Source organism: Chaetodon trifascialis, chromosome 11 (genome assembly GCF_039877785.1).
Source record: "Chaetodon trifascialis isolate fChaTrf1 chromosome 11, fChaTrf1.hap1, whole genome shotgun sequence".
NCBI classification, from domain to species: Eukaryota; Metazoa; Chordata; class Actinopteri; order Chaetodontiformes; family Chaetodontidae; genus Chaetodon; species Chaetodon trifascialis.
The window spans coordinates 24,097,056-24,110,880 of NC_092066.1; the positions used below are offsets into that span (position 1 = coordinate 24,097,056).

General features: G+C 44.9%; 14 non-coding genes and 1 pseudogene across 14 annotated transcripts; all 15 read right to left on the reverse strand.

Annotated features, from left to right (window-relative positions):
- Positions 1–8: 8 nt before the first annotated feature.
- On the reverse strand, positions 9–173 carry LOC139339796 (U1 spliceosomal RNA). The gene has a single exon (XR_011602923.1). It is a non-coding gene; the product is annotated as a U1 spliceosomal RNA (small nuclear RNA).
- Positions 174–1,271: 1,098 nt separating this feature from the next.
- Positions 1,272–1,389, reverse strand: LOC139339699 (U5 spliceosomal RNA). The gene has a single exon (XR_011602828.1). It is a non-coding gene; the product is annotated as a U5 spliceosomal RNA (small nuclear RNA).
- Positions 1,390–1,762: 373 nt separating this feature from the next.
- On the reverse strand, positions 1,763–1,953 carry LOC139339619 (U2 spliceosomal RNA). The gene has a single exon (XR_011602754.1). It is a non-coding gene; the product is annotated as a U2 spliceosomal RNA (small nuclear RNA).
- An 881-nt stretch (positions 1,954–2,834) lies between these two features.
- LOC139339526 (U1 spliceosomal RNA) lies at positions 2,835–2,999 on the reverse strand. The gene has a single exon (XR_011602664.1). It is a non-coding gene; the product is annotated as a U1 spliceosomal RNA (small nuclear RNA).
- A 1,098-nt stretch (positions 3,000–4,097) lies between these two features.
- Positions 4,098–4,215, reverse strand: LOC139339700 (U5 spliceosomal RNA). The gene has a single exon (XR_011602829.1). It is a non-coding gene; the product is annotated as a U5 spliceosomal RNA (small nuclear RNA).
- A 373-nt stretch (positions 4,216–4,588) lies between these two features.
- LOC139339566 (U2 spliceosomal RNA) lies at positions 4,589–4,779 on the reverse strand. The gene has a single exon (XR_011602702.1). It is a non-coding gene; the product is annotated as a U2 spliceosomal RNA (small nuclear RNA).
- An 866-nt stretch (positions 4,780–5,645) lies between these two features.
- Positions 5,646–5,810, reverse strand: LOC139339527 (U1 spliceosomal RNA). Its single transcript, XR_011602665.1, has one exon. It is a non-coding gene; the product is annotated as a U1 spliceosomal RNA (small nuclear RNA).
- A 1,098-nt stretch (positions 5,811–6,908) lies between these two features.
- On the reverse strand, positions 6,909–7,026 carry LOC139339701 (U5 spliceosomal RNA). The gene has a single exon (XR_011602830.1). It is a non-coding gene; the product is annotated as a U5 spliceosomal RNA (small nuclear RNA).
- Positions 7,027–7,399: 373 nt separating this feature from the next.
- LOC139339567 (U2 spliceosomal RNA) lies at positions 7,400–7,590 on the reverse strand. Its single transcript, XR_011602703.1, has one exon. It is a non-coding gene; the product is annotated as a U2 spliceosomal RNA (small nuclear RNA).
- Positions 7,591–8,431: 841 nt separating this feature from the next.
- Positions 8,432–8,579, reverse strand: LOC139339563 (U1 spliceosomal RNA; annotated as a pseudogene).
- Positions 8,580–9,678: 1,099 nt separating this feature from the next.
- Positions 9,679–9,796, reverse strand: LOC139339703 (U5 spliceosomal RNA). The gene has a single exon (XR_011602832.1). It is a non-coding gene; the product is annotated as a U5 spliceosomal RNA (small nuclear RNA).
- Positions 9,797–10,169: 373 nt separating this feature from the next.
- Positions 10,170–10,360, reverse strand: LOC139339568 (U2 spliceosomal RNA). Its single transcript, XR_011602704.1, has one exon. It is a non-coding gene; the product is annotated as a U2 spliceosomal RNA (small nuclear RNA).
- Positions 10,361–11,226: 866 nt separating this feature from the next.
- Positions 11,227–11,391, reverse strand: LOC139339528 (U1 spliceosomal RNA). Its single transcript, XR_011602666.1, has one exon. It is a non-coding gene; the product is annotated as a U1 spliceosomal RNA (small nuclear RNA).
- A 1,098-nt stretch (positions 11,392–12,489) lies between these two features.
- LOC139339704 (U5 spliceosomal RNA) lies at positions 12,490–12,607 on the reverse strand. The gene has a single exon (XR_011602833.1). It is a non-coding gene; the product is annotated as a U5 spliceosomal RNA (small nuclear RNA).
- A 367-nt stretch (positions 12,608–12,974) lies between these two features.
- LOC139339569 (U2 spliceosomal RNA) lies at positions 12,975–13,165 on the reverse strand. The gene has a single exon (XR_011602705.1). It is a non-coding gene; the product is annotated as a U2 spliceosomal RNA (small nuclear RNA).
- Positions 13,166–13,825: the final 660 nt, after the last annotated feature.

The window sequence follows — 13,825 nt, forward strand, 5'->3', positions numbered from 1 at the left end:
ACTATGACGAGGGGAGAGCGCGTACGCAGTCCCCCACTACCACAAATTATGCAGTCGAGATTCCCACATGTGGGGAATTCGCACAGGTCAGCACATCCCTTAGTGCAATGGATGCGCCTCGCCATGGGTGAACCACCTTGTTGATCATGGTATCTCCCCTGCCAGGTAAGTATGAATTGAAGGTGCCGTTGACAGGCGACTAAGTCCTGGACACGGCAACCTATCTGAGGGTACGGACAAGGCATAATCCCACAGTCAGGTGCCCTTAGCATTAGCTCACCTTCAGTGGTTGTTGCAGAAAATCACATTGACTCAAAAGATGTTAACTGGCATCCTGCAAAGCTGACCAACTCATCACAATCAGGTGCCCTGACTCTTTTGGCTGTTTCTGAAAAGTTCAAAACACTTCGGTCATTCGACTAAGACGTGTGGTAGGTGCACGTTGGACGTCAATTTGTTCCCTGCTTTTCTATGAAAAAACAAAAAACAAACAAACAGCGACTTGGCATGCAGTTTCTGTCTCTGAGAAAGCAACCACAGGGCTGCAGCAGCATATTCTCCTGAGACCCAGCCTATTCATTTATGTCCTCTGCAGTGGACATTTGGTTTTGGTCTATATCTTTTGAGTCATTTGAGCTACCCTACTAAGTCCTGGTGTGCTCCATAGAGGACATCCTGGCCTTTCCAATGATATCTCACGTGTTTGGGTGGGATGAGGGGAACTTTGTTTTGACGCTGAGACAAAATGGAGACTGCAGCAAAACGCAAATGCCAGGAAAAGAGAAAAGATAAGTCAAATATTGTTAAGATAACGTTTTTTTGGTCATCATATATTTTCTTGTTTAAGAACATGTCAGGAATCATAAATTGGAGTCAGAGTTCAGTTCAAATTTTTGTTAGGAAAAATAATAGTCACGTTATGAATGTTTAATCATGTCAGTTTTGCTCAGTGGTTCAACAAAAGATACAGGCCAAATGTTCAGTTTCATTTAAAAAAATGCATTGACATTCTTGTCAGCCTATTATGATTTCATTGTGTTATGGTAAAAGTGTTCTGTTGGCCACTACAGTGGACATGCTGTAAAATCTGAACTACAAATTTTTTTATTTTTTTTTTCAAAATTTCTAAATTGCAAGTTGTTGTTTTAGCTCCAAAGAGGCAGGAAATCACAAAAGAAAAAGAAAAATAAAAGAAATTGAAATATACTTTTTTTCTCCCTGAGCGTTTTGTGTGTGTGACCGTCGGCGATGCTGATATTCACAAAAGCACGAGGCTCAGCCAAGAGGCAGAGCCGTCCAAAAATAGGTGCAACTCATTGGTGTTCCTTTCCACGGAAGTCTTTAGTAAAAGGCGAAAGACTTGTGCGATATGAAGAGAAACCTGAGTAAGTACGGCCCTCCCCTGTACGGCAGCCAAGACCTGGTGTCGTCCCAGTCACTTCGCTCATGGTAGGCCTCGCTCCTTGTTGCACTGTCCCGACCGCAACCTCTGGCTGCATTTTTATCAGGCCTCATCCCGCCGTCGATTGCCTTTGCTCCTTCCCCCTTCCCCCGCAGCCGTAATGGCTGACACGCAGTGATCGGAGAGCAGGAGACTGCCGGGGTTCCCAGTCAACAGCCAACAGATTGATCTCCTGCAGGTCGACTTGCAACGCAACGAGCGCCCTCCACGCTGAGCCTGGCTTCTTGATCGGCTGTCAAGACGAGCGACGGAGCTCTCGCTCTGCGTCAAGTTTTGATTTTGATTTTGCGCAAGGCTGAAGGAAGGTGCACCGTTCCCAGCGGCACTGCAATACCGGGTCGATGCATGGAGTGAACGGAGCAAGCCCCTTTTTCAGCTCCCAGCGCTAAAAATCCATTTAATATGTTGTCCCCGTATAGAGGACATATCAGATATTAAACTGATAAGAACAGATACTACACTTGATCTTAGCCAAAAGGCCGAGAAGCGATGAGGTTCAGCGGTTTGCTGGCCCAGGCCACCCCCTGGAACAGTGCGCACACGTCGTGGTGCAAGCGTTTGACTTGCGCATAAGTAGGGCAGGCGCTGAGCACCTCCACCCAAGCGCTCCCTGGCTCAGCCCTGGCCGTCTTGTGTGTGTCTGTGTGAGCGACGGCGCTGTTGATATTCACAAATGCACGAGGCTCAGCCAAGTGGCAGAGCCATCCAAAAATAGGTGCAAGTCATTGGTGTTCCTTTCCACAGAAGTCAATTTCAATTTTTCCATTTTGTGACGTTTATTAAGTCCATTGCAGGGGTAACGTCAAAGTACACAAATTACTTACACACGATTACATTTAAGATTCAGCTTTCCCATTTAAATACCATTAAATACCAATCTTTCCATAATTGTTATTTCAGCTAAAACAGGTCATACATCATCAAACAAAGGGGTGTTTGGAACTCTCCACTGCAAAAGCTTTCTTTTCTTTTCTTTTCTTTTCTTTTCTTTTCTTTTCTTTTCTTTTCTTTTCTTTTCTTTTTTCTTTTCTTGACTTTTCTTGACTTATCTTTTAGAATATAATCATTCAGATAGATTTCATAACAATTTCTTGTGGGACACAAAACCCTCTCTAGTTGGCATCCTGCAAAGCTGACCAACTCATCACAGTCAGGTGTCCTGACTCTTTGGTCTGTTTCTGAAAAGTTCAAAACACTTCTGTCATTTGACTAAGACGTGTGGCACGCGCACGTTGGACGTAAAGTTCTTTCTCTCTATTGTAGGAAAAAATAACAAACAGCGACTTGGCATGCGGTTTCTGTCCCTGAGAAAGCAGCCACAGGCCTTGCAGTCACGGCAGACGACCGTTTTGTTTATCTTCAACACTATGACGAGGGGAGAGCGCGTACGCAGTCCCCCACTACCACAAATTATGCAGTCGAGATTCCCACATGTGGGGAATTCGCACAGGTCAGCACATCCCTTAGTGCAATGGATGCGCCTCGCCATGGGTGAACCACCTTGTTGATCATGGTATCTCCCCTGCCAGGTAAGTATGAATTGAAGGTGCCGTTGACAGGCGACTAAGTCCTGGACACGGCAACCTATCTGAGGGTACGGACAAGGCATAATCCCACAGTCAGGTGCCCTTAGCGTTAGCTCACCTTCAGTGGTTGTTGCAGAAAATCACATTGACTCAAAAGATGTTAACTGGCATCCTGCAAAGCTGACCAACTCATCACAATCAGGTGCCCTGACTCTTTTGGCTGTTTCTGAAAAGTTCAAAACACTTCGGTCATTCGACTAAGACGTGTGGTAGGTGCACGTTGGACGTCAATTTGTTCCCTGCTTTTCTATGAAAAAACAAAAAACAAACAAACAGCGACTTGGCATGCAGTTTCTGTCTCTGAGAAAGCAACCACAGGGCTGCAGCAGCATATTCTCCTGAGACCCAGCCTATTCATTTATGTCCTCTGCAGTGGACATTTGGTTTTGGTCTATATCTTTTGTGTCATTTGAGCTACCCTACTAAGTCCTGGTGTGCTCCATAGAGGACATCCTGGCCTTTCCAATGATATCTCACGTGTTTGGGTGGGATGAGGGGAACTTTGTTTTGACGCTGAGACAAAATGGAGACTGCAGCAAAACGCAAATGCCAGGAAAAGAGAAAAGATAAGTCAAATATTGTTAAGATAATGTTTTTTTGGTCATCATATATTTTCTTGTTTAAGAACATGTCAGGAATCATAAATTGGAGTCAGAGTTCAGTTCAAATTTTTGTTAGGAAAAATAATAGTCACGTTATGAATGTTTAATCATGTCAGTTTTGCTCAGTGGTTCAACAAAAGATACAGGCCAAATGTTCAGTTTCATTTAAAAAAATGCATTGACATTCTTGTCAGCCTATTATGATTTCATTGTGTTATGGTAAAAGTGTTCTGTTGGCCACTACAGTGGACATGCTGTAAAATCTGAACTACAAATTTTTTTATTTTTTTTTTCAAAATTTCTAAATTGCAAGTTGTTGTTTTAGCTCCAAAGAGGCAGGAAATCACAAAAGAAAAAGAAAAATAAAAGAAATTGAAATATACTTTTTTTCTCCCTGAGCGTTTTGTGTGTGTGACCGTCGGCGATGCTGATATTCACAAAAGCACGAGGCTCAGCCAAGAGGCAGAGCCGTCCAAAAATAGGTGCAACTCATTGGTGTTCCTTTCCACGGAAGTCTTTAGTAAAAGGCGAAAGACTTGTGCGATATGAAGAGAAACCTGAGTAAGTACGGCCCTCCCCTGTACGGCAGCCAAGACCTGGTGTCGTCCCAGTCACTTCGCTCATGGTAGGCCTCGCTCCTTGTTGCACTGTCCCGACCGCAACCTCTGGCTGCATTTTTATCAGGCCTCATCCCGCCGTCGATTGCCTTTGCTCCTTCCCCCTTCCCCCGCAGCCGTAATGGCTGACACGCAGTGATCGGAGAGCAGGAGACTGCCGGGGTTCCCAGTCAACAGCCAACAGATTGATCTCCTGCAGGTCGACTTGCAACGCAACGAGCGCCCTCCACGCTGAGCCTGGCTTCTTGATCGGCTGTCAAGACGAGCGACGGAGCTCTCGCTCTGCGTCAAGTTTTGATTTTGATTTTGCACAAGGCTGAAGGAAGGTGCACCGTTCCCAGCGGCACTGCAATACCGGGTCGATGCATGGAGCGAACGGAGCAAGCCCCTTTTTCAGCTCCCAGCGCTAAAAATCCATTTAATATGTTGTCCCCGTATAGAGGACATATCAGATATTAAACTGATAAGAACAGATACTACACTTGATCTTAGCCAAAAGGCCGAGAAGCGATGAGGTTCAGCGGTTTGCTGGCCCAGGCCACCCCCTGGAACAGTGCGCACACGTCGTGGTGCAAGCGTTTGACTTGCGCATAAGTAGGGCAGGCGCTGAGCACCTCCACCCAAGCGCTCCCTGGCTCAGCCCTGGCCGTCTTGTGTGTGTCTGTGTGAGCGACGGCGCTGTTGATATTCACAAATGCACGAGGCTCAGCCAAGTGGCAGAGCCATCCAAAAATAGGTGCAAGTCATTGGTGTTCCTTTCCACAGAAGTCAATTTCAATTTTTCCATTTTGTGACGTTTATTAAGTCCATTGCAGGGGTAACGTCAAAGTACACAAATTACTTACACACGATTACATTTAAGATTCAGCTTTCCCATTTAAATACCATTAAATACCAATCTTTCCATAATTGTTATTTCAGCTAAAACAGGTCATACATCATCAAACAAAGGGGTGTTTGGAACTCTCCACTGCAAAAGCTTTCTTTTCTTTTCTTTTCTTTTCTTTTCTTTTCTTTTCTTTTCTTTTTTCTTTTCTTGACTTTTCTTGACTTATCTTTTAGAATATAATCATTCAGATAGATTTCATAACAATTTCTTGTGGGACACAAAACCCTCTCTAGTTGGCATCCTGCAAAGCTGACCAACTCATCACAGTCAGGTGTCCTGACTCTTTGGTCTGTTTCTGAAAAGTTCAAAACACTTCTGTCATTTGACTAAGACGTGTGGCACGCGCACGTTGGACGTAAAGTTCTTTCTCTCTATTGTAGGAAAAAATAACAAACACCGACTTGGCATGCGGTTTCTGTCCCTGAGAAAGCAGCCACAGGCCTTGCAGTCACAGCAGACGACCGTTTTGTTTATCTTCAACACTATGACGAGGGGAGAGCGCGTACGCAGTCCCCCACTACCACAAATTATGCAGTCGAGATTCCCACATGTGGGGAATTCGCACAGGTCAGCACATCCCTTAGTGCAATGGATGCGCCTCGCCATGGGTGAACCACCTTGTTGATCATGGTATCTCCCCTGCCAGGTAAGTATGAATTGAAGGTGCCGTTGACAGGCGACTAAGTCCTGGACACGGCAACCTATCTGAGGGTACGGACAAGGCATAATCCCACAGTCAGGTGCCCTTAGCATTAGCTCACCTTCAGTGGTTGTTGCAGAAAATCACATTGACTCAAAAGATGTTAACTGGCATCCTGCAAAGCTGACCAACTCATCACAATCAGGTGCCCTGACTCTTTTGGCTGTTTCTGAAAAGTTCAAAACACTTCGGTCATTCGACTAAGACGTGTGGTAGGTGCACGTTGGACGTCAATTTGTTCCCTGCTTTTCTATGAAAAAACAAAAAACAAACAAACAGCGACTTGGCATGCAGTTTCTGTCTCTGAGAAAGCAACCACAGGGCTGCAGCAGCATATTCTCCTGAGACCCAGCCTATTCATTTATGTCCTCTGCAGTGGACATTTGGTTTTGGTCTATATCTTTTGAGTCATTTGAGCTACCCTACTAAGTCCTGGTGTGCTCCATAGAGGACATCCTGGCCTTTCCAATGATATCTCACGTGTTTGGGTGGGATGAGGGGAACTTTGTTTTGACGCTGAGACAAAATGGAGACTGCAGCAAAACGCAAATGCCAGGAAAAGAGAAAAGATAAGTCAAATATTGTTAAGATAATGTTTTTTTGGTCATCATATATTTTCTTGTTTAAGAACATGTCAGGAATCATAAATTGGAGTCAGAGTTCAGTTCAAATTTTTGTTAGGAAAAATAATAGTCACGTTATGAATGTTTAATCATGTCAGTTTTGCTCAGTGGTTCAACAAAAGATACAGGCCAAATGTTCAGTTTCATTTAAAAAAATGCATTGACATTCTTGTCAGCCTATTATGATTTCATTGTGTTATGGTAAAAGTGTTCTGTTGGCCACTACAGTGGACATGCTGTAAAATCTGAACTACAAATTTTTTTATTTTTTTTTTCAAAATTTCTAAATTGCAAGTTGTTGTTTTAGCTCCAAAGAGGCAGGAAATCACAAAAGAAAAAGAAAAATAAAAGAAATTGAAATATACTTTTTTTCTCCCTGAGCGTTTTGTGTGTGTGACCGTCGGCGATGCTGATATTCACAAAAGCACGAGGCTCAGCCAAGAGGCAGAGCCGTCCAAAAATAGGTGCAACTCATTGGTGTTCCTTTCCACGGAAGTCTTTAGTAAAAGGCGAAAGACTTGTGCGATATGAAGAGAAACCTGAGTAAGTACGGCCCTCCCCTGTACGGCAGCCAAGACCTGGTGTCGTCCCAGTCACTTCGCTCATGGTAGGCCTCGCTCCTTGTTGCACTGTCCCGACCGCAACCTCTGGCTGCATTTTTATCAGGCCTCATCCCGCCGTCGATTGCCTTTGCTCCTTCCCCCTTCCCCCGCAGCCGTAATGGCTGACACGCAGTGATCGGAGAGCAGGAGACTGCCGGGGTTCCCAGTCAACAGCCAACAGATTGATCTCCTGCAGGTCGACTTGCAACGCAACGAGCGCCCTCCACGCTGAGCCTGGCTTCTTGATCGGCTGTCAAGACGAGCGACGGAGCTCTCGCTCTGCGTCAAGTTTTGATTTTGATTTTGCACAAGGCTGAAGGAAGGTGCACCGTTCCCAGCGGCACTGCAATACCGGGTCGATGCATGGAGCGAACGGAGCAAGCCCCTTTTTCAGCTCCCAGCGCTAAAAATCCATTTAATATGTTGTCCCCGTATAGAGGACATATCAGATATTAAACTGATAAGAACAGATACTACACTTGATCTTAGCCAAAAGGCCGAGAAGCGATGAGGTTCAGCGGTTTGCTGGCCCAGGCCACCCCCTGGAACAGTGCGCACACGTCGTGGTGCAAGCGTTTGACTTGCGCATAAGTAGGGCAGGCGCTGAGCACCTCCACCCAAGCGCTCCCTGGCTCAGCCCTGGCCGTCTTGTGTGTGTCTGTGTGAGCGACGGCGCTGTTGATATTCACAAATGCACGAGGCTCAGCCAAGTGGCAGAGCCATCCAAAAATAGGTGCAAGTCATTGGTGTTCCTTTCCACAGAAGTCAATTTCAATTTTTCCATTTTGTGACGTTTATTAAGTCCATTGCAGGGGTAACGTCAAAGTACACAAATTACTTACACACGATTACATTTAAGATTCAGCTTTCCCATTTAAATACCATTAAATACCAATCTTTCCATAATTGTTATTTCAGCTAAAACAGGTCATACATCATCAAACAAAGGGGTGTTTGGAACTCTCCACTGCAAAAGCTTTCTTTTCTTTTCTTTTCTTTTTTCTTTTCTTGACTTTTCTTGACTTATCTTTTAGAATATAATCATTCAGATAGATTTCATAACAATTTCTTGTGGGACACAAAACCCTCTCTAGTTGGCATCCTGCAAAGCTGACCAACTCATCACAGTCAGGTGTCCTGACTCTTTGGTCTGTTTCTGAAAAGTTCAAAACACTTCTGTCATTTGACTAAGACGTGTGGCACGCGCACATTGGACGTAAAGTTCTTTCTCTCTATTGTAGGAAAAAATAACAAACAGCGACTTGGCATGCGGTTTCTGTCCCTGAGAAAGCAGCCACAGGCCTTGCAGTCACGGCAGACGACCGTTTTGTTTATCTTCAACACTATGACGAGGGGAGAGCGCGTACGCAGTCCCCCACTACCACAAATTATGCAGTCGAGATTCGCACAGGTCAGCACATCCCTTAGTGCAATGGATGCGCCTCGCCATGGGTGAACCACCTTGTTGATCATGGTATCTCCCCTGCCAGGTAAGTATGAATTGAAGGTGCCGTTGACAGGCGACTAAGTCCTGGACACGGCAACCTATCTGAGGGTACGGACAAGGCATAATCCCACAGTCAGGTGCCCTTAGCGTTAGCTCACCTTCAGTGGTTGTTGCAGAAAATCACATTGACTCAAAAGATGTTAACTGGCATCCTGCAAAGCTGACCAACTCATCACAATCAGGTGCCCTGACTCTTTTGGCTGTTTCTGAAAAGTTCAAAACACTTCGGTCATTCGACTAAGACGTGTGGTAGGTGCACGTTGGACGTCAATTTGTTCCCTGCTTTTCTATGAAAAAACAAAAAACAAACAAACAGCGACTTGGCATGCAGTTTCTGTCTCTGAGAAAGCAACCACAGGGCTGCAGCAGCATATTCTCCTGAGACCCAGCCTATTCATTTATGTCCTCTGCAGTGGACATTTGGTTTTGGTCTATATCTTTTGTGTCATTTGAGCTACCCTACTAAGTCCTGGTGTGCTCCATAGAGGACATCCTGGCCTTTCCAATGATATCTCACGTGTTTGGGTGGGATGAGGGGAACTTTGTTTTGACGCTGAGACAAAATGGAGACTGCAGCAAAACGCAAATGCCAGGAAAAGAGAAAAGATAAGTCAAATATTGTTAAGATAATGTTTTTTTGGTCATCATATATTTTCTTGTTTAAGAACATGTCAGGAATCATAAATTGGAGTCAGAGTTCAGTTCAAATTTTTGTTAGGAAAAATAATAGTCACGTTATGAATGTTTAATCATGTCAGTTTTGCTCAGTGGTTCAACAAAAGATACAGGCCAAATGTTCAGTTTCATTTAAAAAAATGCATTGACATTCTTGTCAGCCTATTATGATTTCATTGTGTTATGGTAAAAGTGTTCTGTTGGCCACTACAGTGGACATGCTGTAAAATCTGAACTACAAATTTTTTTTTTTTTTTTTTTCAAAATTTCTAAATTGCAAGTTGTTGTTTTAGCTCCAAAGAGGCAGGAAATCACAAAAGAAAAAGAAAAATAAAAGAAATTGAAATATACTTTTTTTCTCCCTGAGCGTTTTGTGTGTGTGACCGTCGGCGATGCTGATATTCACAAAAGCACGAGGCTCAGCCAAGAGGCAGAGCCGTCCAAAAATAGGTGCAACTCATTGGTGTTCCTTTCCACGGAAGTCTTTAGTAAAAGGCGAAAGACTTGTGCGATATGAAGAGAAACCTGAGTAAGTACGGCCCTCCCCTGTACGGCAGCCAAGACCTGGTGTCGTCCCAGTCACTTCGCTCATGGTAGGCCTCGCTCCTTGTTGCACTGTCCCGACCGCAACCTCTGGCTGCATTTTTATCAGGCCTCATCCCGCCGTCGATTGCCTTTGCTCCTTCCCCCTTCCCCCGCAGCCGTAATGGCTGACACGCAGTGATCGGAGAGCAGGAGACTGCCGGGGTTCCCAGTCAACAGCCAACAGATTGATCTCCTGCAGGTCGACTTGCAACGCAACGAGCGCCCTCCACGCTGAGCCTGGCTTCTTGATCGGCTGTCAAGACGAGCGACGGAGCTCTCGCTCTGCGTCAAGTTTTGATTTTGATTTTGCACAAGGCTGAAGGAAGGTGCACCGTTCCCAGCGGCACTGCAATACCGGGTCGATGCATGGAGCGAACGGAGCAAGCCCCTTTTTCAGCTCCCAGCGCTAAAAATCCATTTAATATGTTGTCCCCGTATAGAGGACATATCAGATATTAAACTGATAAGAACAGATACTACACTTGATCTTAGCCAAAAGGCCGAGAAGCGATGAGGTTCAGCGGTTTGCTGGCCCAGGCCACCCCCTGGAACAGTGCGCACACGTCGTGGTGCAAGCGTTTGACTTGCGCATAAGTAGGGCAGGCGCTGAGCACCTCCACCCAAGCGCTCCCTGGCTCAGCCCTGGCCGTCTTGTGTGTGTCTGTGTGAGCGACGGCGCTGTTGATATTCACAAATGCACGAGGCTCAGCCAAGTGGCAGAGCCATCCAAAAATAGGTGCAAGTCATTGGTGTTCCTTTCCACAGAAGTCAATTTCAATTTTTCCATTTTGTGACGTTTATTAAGTCCATTGCAGGGGTAACGTCAAAGTACACAAATTACTTACACACGATTACATTTAAGATTCAGCTTTCCCATTTAAATACCATTAAATACCAATCTTTCCATAATTGTTATTTCAGCTAAAACAGGTCATACATCATCAAACAAAGGGGTGTTTGGAACTCTCCACTGCAAAAGCTTTCTTTTCTTTTCTTTTCTTTTCTTTTCTTTTCTTTTCTTTTCTTTTTTCTTTTCTTGACTTTTCTTGACTTATCTTTTAGAATATAATCATTCAGATAGATTTCATAACAATTTCTTGTGGGACACAAAACCCTCTCTAGTTGGCATCCTGCAAAGCTGACCAACTCATCACAGTCAGGTGTCCTGACTCTTTGGTCTGTTTCTGAAAAGTTCAAAACACTTCTGTCATTTGACTAAGACGTGTGGCACGCGCACGTTGGACGTAAAGTTCTTTCTCTCTATTGTAGGAAAAAATAACAAACACCGACTTGGCATGCGGTTTCTGTCCCTGAGAAAGCAGCCACAGGCCTTGCAGTCACAGCAGACGACCGTTTTGTTTATCTTCAACACTATGACGAGGGGAGAGCGCGTACGCAGTCCCCCACTACCACAAATTATGCAGTCGAGATTCCCACATGTGGGGAATTCGCACAGGTCAGCACATCCCTTAGTGCAATGGATGCGCCTCGCCATGGGTGAACCACCTTGTTGATCATGGTATCTCCCCTGCCAGGTAAGTATGAATTGAAGGTGCCGTTGACAGGCGACTAAGTCCTGGACACGGCAACCTATCTGAGGGTACGGACAAGGCATAATCCCACAGTCAGGTGCCCTTAGCATTAGCTCACCTTCAGTGGTTGTTGCAGAAAATCACATTGACTCAAAAGATGTTAACTGGCATCCTGCAAAGCTGACCAACTCATCACAATCAGGTGCCCTGACTCTTTTGGCTGTTTCTGAAAAGTTCAAAACACTTCGGTCATTCGACTAAGACGTGTGGTAGGTGCACGTTGGACGTCAATTTGTTCCCTGCTTTTCTATGAAAAAACAAAAAACAAACAAACAGCGACTTGGCATGCAGTTTCTGTCTCTGAGAAAGCAACCACAGGGCTGCAGCAGCATATTCTCCTGAGACCCAGCCTATTCATTTATGTCCTCTGCAGTGGACATTTGGTTTTGGTCTATATCTTTTGAGTCATTTGAGCTACCCTACTAAGTCCTGGTGTGCTCCATAGAGGACATCCTGGCCTTTCCAATGATATCTCACGTGTTTGGGTGGGATGAGGGGAACTTTGTTTTGACGCTGAGACAAAATGGAGACTGCAGCAAAACGCAAATGCCAGGAAAAGAGAAAAGATAAGTCAAATATTGTTAAGATAATGTTTTTTTGGTCATCATATATTTTCTTGTTTAAGAACATGTCAGGAATCATAAATTGGAGTCAGAGTTCAGTTCAAATTTTTGTTAGGAAAAATAATAGTCACGTTATGAATGTTTAATCATGTCAGTTTTGCTCAGTGGTTCAACAAAAGATACAGGCCAAATGTTCAGTTTCATTTAAAAAAATGCATTGACATTCTTGTCAGCCTATTATGATTTCATTGTGTTATGGTAAAAGTGTTCTGTTGGCCACTACAGTGGACATGCTGTAAAATCTGAACTACAAATTTTTTTATTTTTTTTTTCAAAATTTCTAAATTGCAAGTTGTTGTTTTAGCTCCAAAGAGGCAGGAAATCACAAAAGAAAAAGAAAAATAAAAGAAATTGAAATATACTTTTTTTCTCCCTGAGCGTTTTGTGTGTGTGACCGTCGGCGATGCTGATATTCACAAAAGCACGAGGCTCAGCCAAGAGGCAGAGCCGTCCAAAAATAGGTGCAACTCATTGGTGTTCCTTTCCACGGAAGTCTTTAGTAAAAGGCGAAAGACTTGTGCGATATGAAGAGAAACCTGAGTAAGTACGGCCCTCCCCTGTACGGCAGCCAAGACCTGGTGTCGTCCCAGTCACTTCGCTCATGGTAGGCCTCGCTCCTTGTTGCACTGTCCCGACCGCAACCTCTGGCTGCATTTTTATCAGGCCTCATCCCGCCGTCGATTGCCTTTGCTCCTTCCCCCTTCCCCCGCAGCCGTAATGGCTGACACGCAGTGATCGGAGAGCAGGAGACTGCCGGGGTTCCCAGTCAACAGCCAACAGATTGATCTCCTGCAGGTCGACTTGCAACGCAACGAGCGCCCTCCACGCTGAGCCTGGCTTCTTGATCGGCTGTCAAGACGAGCGACGGAGCTCTCGCTCTGCGTCAAGTTTTGATTTTGCACAAGGCTGAAGGAAGGTGCACCGTTCCCAGCGGCACTGCAATACCGGGTCGATGCATGGAGCGAACGGAGCAAGCCCCTTTTTCAGCTCCCAGCGCTAAAAATCCATTTAATATGTTGTCCCCGTATAGAGGACATATCAGATATTAAACTGATAAGAACAGATACTACACTTGATCTTAGCCAAAAGGCCGAGAAGCGATGAGGTTCAGCGGTTTGCTGGCCCAGGCCACCCCCTGGAACAGTGCGCACACGTCGTGGTGCAAGCGTTTGACTTGCGCATAAGTAGGGCAGGCGCTGAGCACCTCCACCCAAGCGCTCCCTGGCTCAGCCCTGGCCGTCTTGTGTGTGTCTGTGTGAGCGACGGCGCTGTTGATATTCACAAATGCACGAGGCTCAGCCAAGTGGCAGAGCCATCCAAAAATAGGTGCAAGTCATTGGTGTTCCTTTCCACAGAAGTCAATTTCAATTTTTCCATTTTGTGACGTTTATTAAGTCCATTGCAGGGGTAACGTCAAAGTACACAAATTACTTACACACGATTACATTTAAGATTCAGCTTTCCCATTTAAATACCATTAAATACCAATCTTTCCATAATTGTTATTTCAGCTAAAACAGGTCATACATCATCAAACAAAGGGGTGTTTGGAACTCTCCACTGCAAAAGCTTTCTTTTCTTTTCTTTTCTTTTTTCTTTTCTTGACTTTTCTTGACTTATCTTTTAGAATATAATCATTCAGATAGATTTCATAACAATTTCTTGTGGGACACAAAACCCTCTCTAGTTGGCATCCTGCAAAGCTGACCAACTCATCACAGTCAGGTGTCCTGACTCTTTGGTCTGTTTCTGAAAAGTTCAA